Source organism: Arvicanthis niloticus, chromosome 1, assembly GCF_011762505.2.
Source record: "Arvicanthis niloticus isolate mArvNil1 chromosome 1, mArvNil1.pat.X, whole genome shotgun sequence".
NCBI lineage: Eukaryota > Metazoa > Chordata > Mammalia > Rodentia > Muridae > Arvicanthis > Arvicanthis niloticus.
The window spans coordinates 21,553,607-21,566,454 of NC_047658.1; positions in this window are offsets into that span (position 1 = coordinate 21,553,607).

Here is a 12,848-nt window from a genome sequence, read left to right on the forward strand (position 1 = left end):
GCCCCAAATTGACACAAGCCCAGTTAAAGCTGAAACATTCCAAGTGTCATGTGACACTGTCTCTGGCTCCAAATGGATACTGTGACAGCCTTTCCATAAAAAGGATGCCTGATGTTTCTATTTCTTAAAAGTAGTTCTTGTGTCTTAGTAAATATTTGGATTCACAGAAAAACTGGGTAGAAGTCACAGGGTTTCTATACACCCCTGCTTAGTATGGGTACACACTCATTCCTTCCCCTTCCCTGCCCCCTGGTTGAGAGATAATGAGTGAACAGCCAGTTTCAGACGATTCTTGGTGAAATAAATTGTGGGCGTTTCTCCACGTGGACAGGAACTATATGAACCTTGTGGAGTGGGATAGGATTTGGGGGGAAAATAGATTCTGTTGGCTGAGACTAAGATGCTGGTGATGATCTATTTGCATGGGGACAATTTCAGGGCTACATTACATAATCGATTGCCTGTGATAATCTGGTTGGCAGTCAAGGTTATGTGCCCCCAAAGCAGGCATGGAAACAAGGAGGGAGTCAGCTCTACTCCCTGTCTCAACTCTGAGGTGTCTGGGTTTTGAGCACGCTCCACCTCACCAGTCCCATGGCTATTTCTCTGGTGGCAAGGTCCACATGCTCTATGAAACCTCTCCCAGAGATTTTCTCATAACTTATAAAGATAAATTTTGTTTTCTTTTGTCTGTTTTCCTTTGGAGACAGGGTCTCATGTTTCCCAGGCTATCTTGGAAGTCCCTATGTCGCTGTGACCTTGAACATCTAATTCCCCTCCCTTTACCTCAAAAATCCTGGGATCACCGACATGTGCCATCATTTCTGGGTTTATGTGGTGGTAGGGATCAAACCCAAGACCCTTGCATGCTAGGTAAATACTCTTGCAACTGAGCCACATATGTAGCCTTTGTTTTGTTGCTGTTTTGTTTTATTTTATTTTAGAGACAAGAGTTTTGTTCTGTTTTCATTGGTATGGGAGTTTTGTTCTGTTTTCATTTGTATGAGCTTCTTATTGATATAAAAGTGAGATGAATATTGAGACTCTCATAGGCATTGTACCTGTATAACACATTTAGGAATACAAGGCTTAGACCCAGTCCTTCTTTAACTTTTTTTAACAGATTTGAGATAGTTAGCCTGTGAGTTAAGGGACTATAGCAAATTCATGGCTTGGAGTTTATTGTTAGGGTGCTTTCTATGTTTTATTTAGAAATAGCTGAGTGGAGTTAACAGACAACAGTCCAGATTACCTTACATGGATAGTTGGTTTTCAAAACATCAGAAGTCCACAGAATTGACATTACAAACATTTCTGTAGTAATGTTCATTTTGATTAGAGACCTGTCTGCCCTGACAGCTTCCTCTCTTGGATTCTAAGAAGAAATTGAGCATCTTTGGAGTTACTCTAGTTGTGGTGAGACAGCCACTAGACAAGAATTGCCTCTTTCCATCTACAGACAAATTACTGTCCAGAAAAGGACACACTTGCAGAATAGTCGACTGATTATATTTACCTAGACAGAGTAATCGGCCCTTAATAATTCTGCAGCACTAAGGTCTGTCAGATGATTCCTGGCCAGAAGGCAGAAGAACAGATGCTCCAACATTTTGTAGTATAGGGACTTTCCAGGTGTTCAGAGGTCTCTATAAATTGGCTAAGTTTTAGAAGCTATGCTTTGTGCTTCCCACAATTTTAGTTAACTCAATCATTCTGGATTTCTGACAGGGTTGAAAACTTATAGTTTCATAGCCAATCCTGGCTATTTTCCTTGAGAGAAAAGATCTGAGTGGATGGTTTTCAGCTGACATTCATTCTAAAGCCAAGGAAAAAGCCAGGTTCAGAACTAAGTGTTTTAGTTAGGAAAGATGACAGAGGTTCTGGTTAGTCAACAAAATGATGGACTGGGTATTAGGACTATCTTGTACCTCACTAGTACAAATAGGCATAATTATGCTCCAATTGTATTTTGAGAGAAAAGTTTTATTTTAACAGGAAGGGTGCTATGTAGGAGGAGCTAAGGTGGGAGGAGTACTGAGAGGAAGAGAAGTAGTAAGGAGAGGAGGAGAAGAAGGAGAGGAGAAGCTAGGTGATGAGAGAGAGAAAGAGGGGGGAGACAGGGAGGCAGATATTCATGTGTCTCCACCAGTCAAAGATAGTTGATATATCTAGGTTGGGTATTGGGTTACACTTCTGATTGAGCATTACCAAACTTATAAATCCTTTGATTAACATTTTTTAAAAAGTGTATAAATGCAAAAAGGAAAAGGGGACATGGGATAGGGGTTTTCCAGGGGGAGGGGGAATGGGGAAAGGGGATGGCATCTGAAATAAATAATTAAAATATCCAATAAAAAAAAGAAAGAAAAAGAGTTTCGTTCTGTAGCTCAGGCTTGTGTCAAACACAGCTCAGGCTGACCTTGATTTTATTGTAATCCTCCTAGTTTGGCTTCCCAGATGCTAGGACTAAGGCATGAGCCACCAGCCCTAGTAAAATTAGGCTTTGTTTTGTTTGTATTTCCTTGACTTAGGAATTAGAAAGCATAAAAGAAACCACTTGTGATCAAATTCAATGTGTTTCAAAAGTTCATTGAAGATCAGGTATCATGGGGATGGCAGACTTCAGACCTGTTTCTGAACTATTTTGCTCTATCTTATGTCACAGGTCAAAGGATTTCAACTGATGGTCCATAAACCAAGAAGGGAAAATGAATTTCTTAGTGAGTCTACATACAGTGCAGTGTCTGTCTGTCAGCTATGGTGTGACAGTCAAGACAGTCCGAAGCTATTCAAGCAAGGGACACTGTCCTGAGCTCAGCTGGCATGTAAGAAAGACATCCTGATTCCTGAAAGATGACAAGAGTTTGCCTCCATAGTATTTGAAGGAAAGTGGACATGGCACTCATGGGCCACTGCGGGAAGAGGCTGAGCAGGTGCTGTGACAACTGCAGATGTTTTTATAGCTGTGGATTCTTTTGTAGCTCCTGAGATGCCGTGAAGGAGTGGAGTGGTAGTTATCATTGATTTGTTTGGTAATGCTTCATTCAGGTCTACGAATTCCTTTGGATTGTGGGTTGTCTCTCAATCCTAGATTTTCCAAGCTCTCTAAGAATTCCTAGAGGCTATGACGCCAGTAGAGGCCGACCACAAAAGTTAGCACTTAACATTGGCTGCAGGCAAAGAAAGGTTGCATTATGCATCTTTTCTGGACATGTGAAATCAGAGACCATGGGATCCATTTCAATAACAAAGCCTATCTTTGTAAAGTAGAAGCTAATTGGAGATTAAATATCATATTTTATTATGGCGATTGGGAATAAATATTAAAAATGATGGCTATGCTCTGGAAAATGAAAATCTTAGACAATTGCAGAGGAAGAATTCCAAAGAACCAGAGACAGATACTCAAAGAAGACCTGGAGATGAAACCTACAGAAAATCTTCAAGTATATGATGGACTATCATATAAAGGAAGTGGAGCTGGAGAGAATTAGCTGAAAAGAAAATGACTCAGGGATTAAGAACCCTCCCAGATGTCCTGAGTTCATTTCCCAGCAACCACATGATGGCCCACAAACTTCTATAATGGGATTTGAACACCCTTTTTTCGTATGCTTGTGTACATGCAGACAGAGCACTCATACATAAAATGCATCAACAAATAAATCTAGGGAAAAAGGGAAGAAAACTGGCAAATGGTGGTGACCCAAACCTTTAATTCCAGCACTTGAAAGGCAGAAGTAGGTAGATCTCTGAGTCCAAGGCCAGCCTGGTCTGCGGAACCAGTTCCCAGTCGGCTGGAAATGGGTTACAGGTTGCCAGGGTCACACAGAGAAACTCTGTTTCAGGGGAAAACAAAATAAAACTAAACTAAAACCAATGAGTGCAGAGAAGCAGATGTGTTGATTTTATTTAACAGAAATGAAAAATAGTAAGCTGTTTTACAGGGTAATGGTTTGTTTTCCACTCTGTAATGGTGATAAAAAATGAAACATTTCTTACAGCCTGCTGGGGGAGAGCAGTGCTCCCACCTGCCTGAGGCTGGAAGAACAGACAGCTTGGAAACCTGTAACCCATTTCCAGCAGAGCCACTACGAAGAAGACCTACTTTAATGGGATCTGTGATCTTCAAAATCAGTGAATATGCTTTATCACAGGAAAACTTCAGGTAAAGTCTGGCAACAACCCAGACAAAGTATGGCCCAGCAATTTAAAAAATCTACCTACCTGCATGTGCCTTTTGATGTATTGTTTTATGAGTTCCAAGGAATGCATAGACCCAAGTGACCATCACCAACCACCCCGGTGATGATTAACTGTGGTCAACTTGATTAGATCTGGAATCAACTAAAACACAGCTGCTAGAAATGTCTGTGACAAATTTCCCAGATCCGATTATTTGAAGTGAGAAGACCTACCCTAAATGTGGGGGTCCCTTCTGCCAGATAAAAGGGAGACAGAACCAGAAAACTTGGATTTTTGCCTGCTTGTCTTCTTCCAATCTTGCTGGCAAGTTCCTCCATTCTGTTAGCTGCCACTGTTGCATTTCTGTACTGTTATTACTATAGTATTCTCTTGTAATAAAAATCAGTCACTCTCCAAGAAGTCTCCACGCCTTCAGCACCAGTCTGAGGGTGCAGAGGCGACCCATCTTGTGGTCTAAGAAACGGCTGGATTCTCTCCAGTGTGAGACAGCCATTGTTGGACGATCAGACCATACCATTAGACCAATCTAATAAACCCTCCTTGAATTTGTATATTTATTCTATTGGTTCTGCTCCTCTAAGGAACCCTAATAGAACCCCAGATTACCCTGTTATTTCTTCCACGGTCACATCTACTTTTGCTCCTAATCACCTGTAACCACTAATCTGTTCTCCACTCCAAACTTTTGCCCTTTCCAGATTTTTAAATAAATCAGATTCTACAACAGGCCGGCCTTTTGGGCCAGATTCTCCTTTTTCAATTTTTTTTTTTTAAACAGTATCTTTTATGAGCATTTTAAAATTCGTTTTGAAGTCCAGGTTATATAGGTTATATAAATCTAACTTCATAGGTTATACTTTTGGGGTTGTACAAACGTTTTTACTCCACCCAATGTAGCATTTCTCCTAAATGTTGGGTAAGTTTATATTTTATACTTAGGCCTGTGTCTAGATGGAACAGATATTTGCAGGGAGTAAGCTGAGGATTGGGGGTCGCACTTTCCTGTGTGTGGCTACCAAGTGTTCTAGCCCTACTCGATGAAAGGCACCGTCCTTGCTCTCCTGAAGTGCTACACTGACTGTCCGAATGACTGCAGTTACTGTGGGCCTGTCTCTGGACTCTCTAGTCCATTCTATTGGCTCTGAACCAGACCAACATATGTCTGGAAAGTAGTGCAATGGACCATTTGTCCTGTTGAGCCCCAGCCAATCAGGTCTTTTTTTCAGGTGTACCTTAAGGTCTAAATTCCCACTGTTCATTTTCTTAGAGTTCTATTATTCTGAAGAGAGGCCATTTTCAGCATTTCAGGAGAATTCATCTTTATTTGCAAAGACGTCACTTCAATTTTTTTTTTTCAATTCAGTTTGGTGCCTATTGATCATCTCCCTGTCAGAACTGGCCAGCCTTTCCTTTCCTTTCCTTTCGTTTTGTTTTTCTTTTACCTTTATGCTGGGTAATTGATTTCCAAACATACCCTGTGACTTTGGATATTATGTACTAAATCTATGAGTCCCATTAGAAATCTTCTAGTGGACATTGCTTTGCTTGTTGTGTGTTTGGGCACCAGTCAACCTGGTGTCCCAGGTGAGAGCTAAACCACCCAGCTCATTGCCCCACTGTTCATACCTTCAGGTAGCGGTATTTGCAATCTGTCAATGGAGAGAGCCTGTGATGGGGTTTTGCTCTGTCTTGATCAATGTCGGAAGTCTTCAGTGACAATTTGGACACCGGAAGACTTTCCTGTATTATTAATCTTCATAGCTACCAACATAACCGAATTACCTAGAAATCTTTTTTAAAACATAGGTTCAACAACTCTATTCTACATTAGCCTCAGGAAATAGAAACCTTCCCAAAATGTGTAGGCCACATCTTACTGATGCCTTTGGGTGGTTTTGATACAGCCAACCTAGCACTGGTTTGGGGAGCCAAAATTAAGATTGAAATAGGAAGCTTTTGAACAGTTCAAAGTAGGATCACCAGGACCTGAAAGACTCTATGATCCAGAATGAGTTACACAGCTTCTTGTTCCCAAAGTGCCAGGCTGCTGATTCCCTTCAATCCCCATCTAAAGCTCTAGATTACAGGGTCACAAAACAGAAGAGATGATAAAGTTCTGGGACTGAGAAGTAAACTTAAGTAAACTTAAGGCATAAACCCAACAGGAGCATGAAAGGGATCTCCATGTGCCAGAATGTTTTCATGGAAGTAGTCACTTCCTGCAATAATAGCAGCCGTCAGTTCTAAAGCTGCTTTATGTGGTATTAGCGAAGAGGAATGCCCTGTGTGTTGAAGTCTGAGGATTAGTGGTTTCTTTTGGAGTTTCCTTTTTCCATCTGCTTGACCACATTGGCTGAACGCCCTTTCTGCTTATGCACCCCGAATCACTAGTGAGTTTGAATAACTTTGCTTTCCAAACTGAACCTCAAAAACAACTCCTTGAGATATTTTTTTAAAAGTCAATAAAATTCACTTTTCATTTTCCAGGACTTTTGTTACCACCAAATTATTATGTATATGGTAATCATGTACAGTAGTGACTTTCATTGTATTTTCATACCTGTGTATCATGTTTTTACCGTCCAGCACCCCAATGACTCCACTGATGCCCTTCCCCTTAACTAATCACCCTTCTATGTTCGTGTCATTTGTGGGGAGCAGTGAGCTTCACTGAGGTTGCTTCCAGGGGAGAACAGCCATTCTGAATTGTTAAGTTCCTTATCCAGGGCACTTAAGCAGCGTGAGAAACCGGGCTTCAGCTCCTAGGCCATGTATCTTGGGTGAGGGAGCTCCAGACATTTTGACCAGCTGGGTCAGAGGCTGCTGGGTGGTGGCTAAAGTCCATGTGATGCATTTGTAAAGAGTGCTTTGATCTAAGAATGCTTCAGCTCTGGGATTTGCAGCTCTGAAAGTACTGGCCAGTAAAATGGCCCTCAGCTTGCCAAGTTGTGACTTGTAGGTACATCCTATCCTCTGGGCTGTGGGAAGCGGACAGCCTCTGGCAATCTTTGGCTCTAACCCAGTTCCTCTCTAAGTCCCACATGATATATTTGAGACTTAGTAAGGAAAGAAGAACTACTGTGAGTTAGAAATAACTTCTTTAAGGAAGTAGACCTTGACACATTTCGGGGAGGAGAGAGGGACGTGGACGTTTGAAATGCCAGGTTGCTTTGATCAGTAAAACCATCCACACATGCTGCTCTGAGAAGCTGAGGATGTCTAGGCACTGAAGAGAACAGCAAAAAGGCCAGTAAGAGGGAAACAGCTCATTTCTGGCGATAGGCTGCAGCCACTGCTCCAAGCAGAACCTAGAACCTTGAAAAAGTAGAAGCCAGCAAGCTGGAGCCCCTGGGTCACTGCATTAAATATCCATGACCTTCATTCAGAGAATAATGGTGGTTTTGTTTCTGCTTCCGACATCTTGTGCAAATTCTCATTTGGATCAACTCAAACGTCAGCCATAGCATAACAGAATTTGATGTAATGTCCTGGAATAAGCAGCTTGAAACAGAGTAAATCGCCTCTGATGTGGAGCCTGAGATGGCAGCGATGGCTGCCTCCCATCCAGGTTAATGCAAGTTAAGCGCTGTTCTCATTCGTCACGAGCAACTTGGAGTCGGACTATTTCTCCACAGTCTGCAAGCGACATGGGGGGCTCAGTGCAGATGTTGCCACCAGTTGCACATCTGCACTTGTACACTGACTGACCCCACATGCCCACTGTGTGGGGAAGACTTGCACCTTTTCCTTTCCAAAATTAGCCTTCTCAAAGTGGGCTTGATAACAATTATCTTGCAATGCTGCTTTTCAGGCTGGCTAACAGCAGGAGTCCAACAACTTTATTTCTTACAATTCCTGACCTCACTTCTCCCCAGCGCTTCTAGGACTTTTTTTTTTTTTTTCAGAATATCTCTGTGCAGACATGACTGTCTTGTCCAAGGGTTGAACTGGTAGTGAATATGGATACAAAATTATTATTTGGCATACTTCCAGTACTACGGAGATTTATAGCTCTCCGGTGTTAACACATTTGGACCTGTGGGATAATGGAAAAGACCACTGATTGTCAGGGAAAGTCTGCCCTGAGGTATGGATGGTTCTGTCCTTCATCAGAGAGGAAAAGAGCCTCCCTAAGTGGTCAGAAAGGAATCTATTAGCTTGGAGTGGTTTATAAAAGCAAAACTGATAACATGAGTTCCCTTGGAAGTCTTCAGATTTTCTGGGTCAGGAAAGATATCCATCATCACAGAAGAAGGACAAAGCAAGTAAAAGCTGACGTCAAAGCTGGAGTGGAGATCAAGAACTATAAAGCATGGACCAACGGGCCAGTAGATGGCTCAGCAGGTAAAGGCACTTGCCACCTCCTGAGTTCAATTCCCAGCTCCTACATGGTGGAAGGAGAGACCTGATTCTGCAAGTTGTCTTTTGACCAGAAGTATGCTATAGCAAGGACACACAGACGCAATAAGTAAATAAATCAATTAATTAATAGGTAAACAAACATAATAAAAAATTTAAAATATAGACCTAAAAAAGCATAAAATCCTGGGCTATAAGTATCAGAAGGATGTTCACTTGCCCGATTCATACTTTCTGAAGGCACTATTGTATTTGCAGTTGCCTATGTTTTGTTCATTGCATTTGTGTTCCTAAATAGTAGCCAGGAGCCTAGGAACCGTGGCGAGTAGTTTAAACTATGTTACAATCCTCTTTAGGAACCCAAGAACTACAGTATCATTTTAGAAAGATCCTAATCTATTGTATCTAAAATAAAAATGTTTCTTCTTCTCTTGTTTCTCATTAGGTGAAGGTGGCCTCTGGCTCATTATCAGAAGTATTTAAACTTCTGATCCTCCCACCTCGACTTCATAAGTGTTAGGGCTACAGGCCTGTACCACCATGCGTTTTTTATGCAGGACTAGAAATCAGACCCAGAACTTAGTGCATACCAGCCAAGCATATTACTAAGATACCTAAAAATGTTTTCACTCAGGATAAAACTTGAGAAGGATTTTTCACACAGAGTATATTGTATGAAACAGCAGAATAAATGAGTTTTGTACAACAGACCAAAACGTCTACGTGTAAAGCTGAATGCAGATTTTAAAAAGTTGCACACACAGATGCCTCTGCTTACATCCCAGCCTAAGAAGAAAATAAATAATGTGTTAAAGCTTCTAACAGCATCATAGATCAGTAGAGCAACGCTCTGCGGAAAAACATCTCTATTCCTTCACAATTCCAAGAGCCTGGGAAGAGCAGCAAGCACTGCCCAATACACGAGACTATGGCAATGTGTATCATTAGCCCAGGACATGGTCAAAATTTAAAAACCTAAAGCCCTATTTCTGATGAATGCCTGTCACTTTTATGCTATAGTGAAGGCCCATAGTCATAATGCAAAGCATGGACCAGGGGCCATCTACAGGCTCTAAGCATACCTCAGATGTTTTGGCTGGAGCGGGATGCTGTTTCCTACCTGCTCTCTACAAGCTGACCATCGTGACAAGTCCTGGTGAGGGGTATTCTGAAGGCCTTGGCTGTGTTTTCTGAGATCTGGTGTCCTTTGGTTTTCCAGTCACAGAAATGATGAATTGCTCTGAGCAAGAGATACTAGACAGATGACAAAGGCTCAGGGGATTGGCAGACGGCTGCAGCTCAGATTTACACATAGACAAAAACCTTTGCAGAGGCTGAGACATTGCAGACAAGGTGCACTAAGGAGGCAAAGTGGTAGAAGTGCAGCATCCTACTCCAGTAGTTCAGAGAAGGCTGGATGTTGACCCACTCTTGGTTAGGCATGGCACAGCCTCCAGCTATAGGCCACTCAGCTCTATCCCCATGGAAATAAAATTCCTTAAGGGGAAACGAGCTGAGGATATAGTTTAGTTGGTAGAGTGCTGATTCAGCATACACTAGGCCCTGGGTTCGATTTCTAGCACTCCATAAGTGAGGAGTGCTGACACAGGCCTGTAAGCTCAGCACTAAGGAGGTAGGGGCAGGAAGCTCAGTAGTTCAAGGTCGTCCTCATCTATATAGTGAGTGTGAGGCCAACCGAGGCTATATTAAACTCTGTCTCAAAAGGAGAGGATGGGGAGAGAGATAGGAGGGTAGTTTGTGGGGGAGGGGAGGGGAGGGGAATGTTGTTCAGAGAAGTTTTATTAGTGTGGTGCCTAGTATCTTGACAGTTGTTCCCAGCCAAGGAAATGGAGTGTGTTCCTAGAAAAGCCCACAGAGTCACGTTTCCTTCTGTGAAGACCCATAAAACAATGAACCATACTCTGACAGGAAGAGGGTATTTATGGGAGCTGGCAGGCTATGTGGCTGCACGTATCTGTTGTTGTTCAACGGAGTTACCACAAACTTAGTATCTTAGAACAGCACCCCTGTACTATCTGCTTCAGTGTGCCAGTCAGCTGGTATGGCCCAGGAACCCCTGCTTGGCGTTCAAGACTGCAACTAAGGTGACAGTTGGGGCTGTGATCCTTTTGAGGCTCCTCCATGGACTGATTCTTGTCAGCTTTCTATTGGAGTGACAAAAATATCTCAGAAAAAAAATTTAAAGGAAGATATTGACTGACAGCTTCAGCAGTCCCTGTGAATGGCCATTTGACCAATGCTGGGGGGTTGGAGGGCTATCTGGTGCAAAACTGTTTTCTGCATGGCGGCCACAAAGCAAGGATTGCTGAAGGGGCAGGGACCACATGTGCCTTTCAAGGGCTGCATTTCTCTTCAAAGAACTACTTTCTTTAAACAGGCCCCACCTCCAAAGGTTTCTATCACTTCCTCATATTTCATCAAATTATGAATTTGTCGGCTGGGCGGTGGTGGCACACGCCTTTAATCCCAGCACTTGGGAGGCAGAGGCAGGTGGATTTCTGAGTTTGAGGCCAGCCTGGTCTACAGAGAGTTCCAGGACAGCCAGGACTACACAGAGAAACCCTGTCTCGAAAAACCAAAAAAAAAAAAAAAAAAAAAAAAAAAAAAAAAAAAAAGACTTTGTCAACGGTTTAATCACTCACACTCCAGCTCACCTGCTAGTTCCCTACCTCTGAACACTGGTGCATCGGGGGCCAAGCCTTCAGCACATGGGCCTTTAGGGGACCTTTCATACCCTACGCTCCAGTCAGGTTGATGGCAGAATTCAGTTCTTTGTGGATACTGGCAGAACTAGAGTTGTTTTCTCCTGGATGTGTTGTTAGCTGTCGGTTATCTTTAGGTCCAAGAGGCTGCCTCAAAGCCAGTGAGTGGGAAAGATTCAAGCTATGATGTGAACTAGTCTCATATGAGCAGATAGCCACACATGAGACTACACACACCCCATTCATTTAGTGTCTTCTTGATTGGAAGCAAGGCATAGGACCTACCCACACTCAAGAAGGGTGCAGAGACCAGGAGGTGGTGGTCAAGGGGGAAGCCTCAAAATTCTGTGAGTGATACAACTGAGAGATTCTGTTCCCGGAGCTGTCATAATATCTAACATACCTCTTTTCTACCCGGGGATCTGATTTTTCCAGGGAGTTTCTTCACATGAAGGATAACAAAATCAGAGTAGAACATTGGTTTCCACCCTGTCTACAGGGGGCTGGCAAGGAAGGGAATGTATAGTGCCCCACCCCCTAAGAGCTCGAGTGTCTATGTAGGTTGGTGTCTGTGTTATGTATACAGTTAAGTCTAGCTGTCTTTGTGTGGATATTTCCTCCATATCTCCAGTGGAAGTTCTAGTGCATTTATAGATTTATGTCTTTCTCAAGTATGTGCTCAAGTGCTTTCAAAGCAGAGGCCGTTTTTACAGGATCATTTACAAGTTCTGCTGGTAGAAAAAAAACAAAGGTTAAGTTTCTTGGAGGAAATTCCTTACACTGGTTTTCTAGCACAGAAGGCTCTCTCTAGACCAACAGGAAAATCTGCCATCTTACCTGGCGTTGGCCATACAGAGTGCATACCTAAAGAGAGGTGACCCTCTGAGTGTCCAGAGCAGTGCAGAGCCTCCCACAGCTGTTTGGCTTCATGGAGATGGACAGAAAGATTGAGTCCTAGCAACGACTGTGGACTTGTTGCCTTGAATCCTGTCTCAGTGGCCCTGTGATCTAGGCTCATAACACACAATTCAAATGTCTGTAGTTCCCACTTAGGAAACAGGTATTGATGTTCCTGAAAGACCCTGGCCAGAGGTGGTGCTTGTTTTCTCTGCATGCAGTCTTTAAGGGGTCAAGAAGATACACCTTGAGCACACCGTAGCTTATTCTTTCTCCTAGAGCCCACTGGGGTGTGGCATGTGTTTGTTCCCTGCCAAGAGGAAAGAATCCTTACTGCTCTTCCTTCCCTAGAGCTGGACCATAGAGGAGGCATAGGACAATGGCTGCCCGTCTTCTCTGCAGAGCAGGCCTGCGGCTGTTGCTGGGCAGAGCCAGGACTACCTTAGTTCCCTTTCACAAGCTCTTAGCCTCTCCACACCATGTCGCTCACTACTCTAGTACTGCTCTGGACTGTGGCAGGGGAAGGGGTTGGGAGAACGTGAAACCTTCCTATGACCTCTGAGTATCCAAGGAGGCCATCCCAAGAACCTGCTTCTGAGATTAGACAAGTTGTCAGTTTCTCCCAACCGTGAGTACCCTGCGTGGCCAAATGAAAATGTTAAC